Here is a 5475-nt window from a genome sequence, read left to right as displayed (position 1 = left end):
CCTGTTACTACTACTGCTACTACTACTACTACTACTACTACTACTACTACTACTACTACTTTTACTCTTGCTACTACCACCACTACTACTGTTACTGTTCCTACTAATATTACTACTACTATTTACCATTGTCAGTGAGCTTCTCTGATACAGCCAATTGTATCAATGATACCAATACGTCCAACCCCTCCTTCCAACCACTGTTGTTAACAACCTCACCACTACCATCACCACCACCACCACCATCAACATTGACAGTACTTCTACCACAACTGTTATTAGTTGCAACTACTATACTGTTTTCAACACCACCACTGCAACTACTAGCACTTATCCTACTTTTACCAGCACTACCACCATCAGAGTTACACTACCTCTGTTACGTCTACTAAATCAACCACCACCATCACCACAACTACTACTACTACTACTACTTATGTAATCATAGTTGTTACTAATTTTACTACATCCACTCCCGTCAACTTCAGTATCCATTCTTTCCTAACTCCATCACCACCACCACCATCACCACCATCATCAACACTACCACCAACACCACGACGATTACAGCTGCTGTTGCTCAGTGTGTGTCATTACAAGCTGTGTACTACTTTAACCCATACTGTAAATTTTACATAAAGAAAAGAGATGTAACTACAGATTTTTATACAATGCTTGTACATATGGTTATTTATATACATGTATGTGTGTGTGTGAGTGTATGTACATATGGTTCATGTACCTATATGCATACTTAAGTATATGCATGTGTATGTTATATATGTATATATATGTGTATGTGTGTAAGTATGTGTATGTGGTTACAGTGACATGTATGTGATGACATCAGTGTATGCCTGAGAAGTCGTGAGCATCTATAAACGTAAGTGTGTACACTTATAATAGTATAGGCGTTGTCATGCATATATATATGTGTTTGTGAATGTGTGCATGTGTGCTTCTATCTACATGCGTATATGCGTGTACGTGTATGTTCATATGTATAAATGAGAGAATACTCAATAATTGTATAGTTTATATAGTTTATTTATTAGTAACAGATTGAAGCTTCAAATAATTGAATGTGTGTGTGTGTGTGTGTGTACATATACATATGTGTGGGTTTGAAGATATGTGTGTATAAATTTTTGAATGTGCAGTTGTATGTTTTGAATATGTATGTGTATTGTCAGCTAGGAAGGTTTGTGTAATATTAACGTGTGAAAGCATATTTGTAGCCGCCAAAATGTTTGCCTCCAAGAGCAAGAGTGTGTTTTTGTTTTTTAGTTTTTATTTTTTCATTAGTATTGATTTTTGTTCGAGGAGTGAACTGGTCTGCATGGAGGCAAGACAGACAAGCAATGGAAGGAAGTTAGACAAAGAAAGGTTTAAAAAGAAAAAAGAAAAAAAAGAGAGACAAAGAGTGGAATAGAGAGAGAGTGCTAAGAAGAGAAAGAGACACTATACATATGAATGTATAAATATACAACTACATACCTGTCTCAAGTCATGCTCATATTTATAGGAAAAAAGAAAAAAAGCTGTTAATCTATATTTATATTCTTGAAGTTATTTCTTGTTATAAATATCAAATGAAAGGATGATACTTTGCTAATTTGGACAGTAATAGAATATTATCAGTCTATCCACTGAGGGCTTAGTGACTCATGAATTATCCAAAAAGTAAATGTGATGTTGTTTATTTCTTGGTCAGCTCTGATGAGGCAGACTTATGATCGAAGAATCCCATCCATGACCATCCAGTTTTATTTTCATACATAATGCATCCAAAACCACATTATCCTACATGTGTCATTCTTGTCTCAGTCAATAATGTGTGATTTGAAGGAAAATTTAGCTGTTATCTCTAGTTGATTGAGTGACTACATGGAGGCATCCTCATTGGTTTATAAATGTGATATTTATGAAGGTGTATGTTTTTATAACAGTAAAACATCCTAATTTGGCAACAACAGTTTATCATCTGTCATGGTCACTTGGAATATGATACATAAGAGGACCAGCCCTTATTCTGCCCCAAGTTAGTTATGGTATATATGTTTGCACATGTGTTGCCGTGTGGTTGAGAAGCTTGTTTCCCAGTCATGTGGTCTTGGGTTCAGTTCTACTGTGCAACATGATACATAGGAGGAGCAATCCCTATTCTGCCCCAAGTTAGTTACAGTATATACACACACACACATATATATATATATATATATATATATATATACACGCACACACACACACACACACACGTGTTGCCATGTGGTTGAGAAGCTGGTTTCCCAATCATGTGGTCTGGGGTTCAGTTCTACTGTGCAACATCTGGGCAAGAGTCTCCTATAGCCTTGTGAATGGATTTGGTAGATAGGAACAGAAAGCAGCCCATTGTATGTACATATGTGTGTGTTGGTTTGTTTATGTCCCTGTAACTTAATGGTTCAGTAAAATAAACCTTTATAATAAGCACCAAACTTAAAGAAAAATAAGTACCGGTGTTGATTTGTTTGACCTTCAGGGAGGTGCTTCAGCATGGCCACACAAATAAAAGCTGAAAGACACACACAGTCATACTGGCTGCTATGAATTTAGAACCATTAAGTAGATTTTTGAATTTTTTTATAGTTTTCAAATAATATAATTAATACATATCGATAATATGAAGAAATTTATCAGCGCTTAAAGCAAATTATAAAAAATTATTTGATAATATTTAATTTGAATAATTTTTTCAAAAGTCTTCCATGGTTTTAAATTTCAAAACTCCATTAATTTAGAACCACAAGTAAAAAGTTGCAAACTTTAATTAAAATTCATGATGAAATCATCGTGCATTGTTACAGTATTATACTAGTTGCAACACAAAATGTGAAACTGACTGGGTTTATTTATCATCTAGGAAGCAGGTTCACATTTTTCTGCTACACAAGAACACTGTTTATTACAGAGCATTACTTTGTGTCTCAGGTGTTGTCATACTGCTTATGTGAAAGCTGTATCACCTACAGAGACACTGTCATCATGATTGTCCTTGATGTGTTAAACCATTAAAAACATCCTCAACAGCAGAGACATTTATTCACAGAATGTTAGAAGTCAAATGCCGAATGTCTGCAGTTGATATCAAGTAGAATGAAGACTTGCACAGTAGTAAAGCAATCAATGAGAACTGTCTGCAAATGAACCAAGTGATCTGGATTAATTGGGGTGCATCATAAGCAGAGTGCCAATAATATCTGGGGAGAACTGTAAAGCATGCTTTGAATTCATCAGGGCTCAAATAGATTGGCCCTTACAGAGTGGATTCTTGTGGGGTGAATGGCCTAATCCGAGTTTTGCTGGTTTGGATTTACAAAATGTGTGTGAAACATCCTTATGAGAAATAGAATCTCAGCTGTCTGCAGAGCACTGTGAAGAAAGGCAGAAATAGTTCATGGTCTGGGAAGTAGGTTTTTCAGCTCAAATGAATCATAAACACCAGCCATTCTGTAAGCTGTTCAATTCTTATAAACACAACCTGTTTCCTTGTTCAACACCCCCATCTGATGGCACCTTTGGTGCTTTTAGTGGTGTTCACTTTGTTGCAAACAATTGTGCCAGACCTCCAGTTTGAGAATATCATTTCTTTCCCTCTTAATATTCTTGGAGGCTCCATAAGGTTTCTTCTTAAAAAAAAAAGTATATTTCTGATATACTTGGATCACATCAAATGAATGCACATCTGTAATATGAAAATTGGCTTTCTCCCTGATCAAAAGAAGTATTATGTATGCTGACAGTTGGGAAGGAGCTCCTATACAACTTTGTTGTATAACTATATTTTGATCTGACATCATACTCGAAATTTTAAACTAAGTCCTTTCCCCAGTTTACAGCCACGTTAGACTCATGAAAATTCAGAGCTTTTATTCTCATAGAAACATTGGTCCTTATCCACTACATGCCAACGAGGGATATTTTATCAATCACATATGCCAATGGTGGGTATTTTATCAAAAACACACTAATGTATTTCATTTAATCACACAAAATGTTAAGTCTTTCTTTCATTTTCTTGAAAATGTTCTGGATCAATCCAGCACACTGCATTATAGATCTTAGCTAAATTCTTGTTAATGTGTTCCCACACAAACTCTGTGCTATGTCAAATTATAGAACAATGGTTGGCAGGTTACTTGAATTGGAATGCCAGACTGACAACCTTTCTGACCTGACATGCCAAGTCGAATTAATTCAATCGAGTGTGAAAGTGTTCATGTGTTCATTATAGACTTTCATAATGTTTCTCTCTGTTTCACATATAATGAAACTATTTGTACTATTTCAGAAATATAAAAAAGACTAAAAACAAAATGAATTTTTAGTTATTAGTTTCTGTTATCACAGTTTGTTTTATCACAAGTAGTGTCATGTTTTTCAAAGTAAAATAATTTTTTAAATTAATAAACTTCAGCTTTCTCAGTTTCTTTTTAAAGATTGGCCAGTTCAGCTTTGTGAATTATAATATCTGGATTACTGAGTACATAGTCGTTGTTATCATCATCATCATCATTTAATGTCCATTTTTCATGCTGGCATGGGTTGGGTTTGGTAGAAACTGGCAATCCAGAAGACTGCACCTAGCTCTACTATCTCCTTTGGCATTGCGTCTATGGCTGGGATGCCCTTCTTGATGTCAGCTACCTTGCAGCATGTACTGGATGGTTTTTACAAAGCACCAGTACCAGCGAGGTCACTAAGTAACTTGCACAACAAAGATCTCTTAACTGCGAGAGGGAATGGTATTGACGAAGGTGACTTTGTACCAGGTGATAAGAAGTTAATCTATGATAGAGGGACAGAAACAGGTGTGTTTCTATAGAAGAAATACATGGTTACCCGAGTCAGAGGAAGAGAGGTAGTGGCGAGTTCAAATTTTAATAACTTTCTTTTGGGCCTGTAACAAAGTACCTCACCTTGTTTGCACCATTTACCCTTATAAAAAAATAACTTCCATGGTGGAGAGATGTGGGCCCTGAATACAGGTGACCTGTGAAGACTAGAAAGAAATTAAGGGAACTGTGCTCCCCAGGATATATGATGTATATTCCAGCTTCAAATGTCTTGTATTTAGTTATCCCCCTTTAATTTCAGAGTTGAACCCTTTAGCATTCAGATTGCTCTGTCAAATGTTGTTGGCACTCCGTCGCTTACGACACTGAGGGTTATAGTTGATCCGATCAACGGAACAGTCTGCTTGTGAAATTAACGTGCAAGTGGCTGAGTACTTCACAGACACGTGTACCCTTATCGTAGTTCTCAAGGATATTCAGCGTGACACAGTGTGACAAGGCTGACCCTTTGAATTACAGGCACAACAGAAACTGGAAGTAAGAGTGAGAGAAAGTTGTGGTGAAAGAGTACAGTAGGGTTTGCCACCATCCCCTGCTGGAGCCTCGTGGAGCTTTAGGTGTTTTCGCTCAATAAACACTC

Source organism: Octopus bimaculoides, chromosome 8, assembly GCF_001194135.2.
Source record: "Octopus bimaculoides isolate UCB-OBI-ISO-001 chromosome 8, ASM119413v2, whole genome shotgun sequence".
NCBI classification, from domain to species: Eukaryota; Metazoa; Mollusca; class Cephalopoda; order Octopoda; family Octopodidae; genus Octopus; species Octopus bimaculoides.
The sequence above is the reverse complement of the archived record's forward strand: the minus strand, read 5'-3'. Positions refer to the sequence as shown.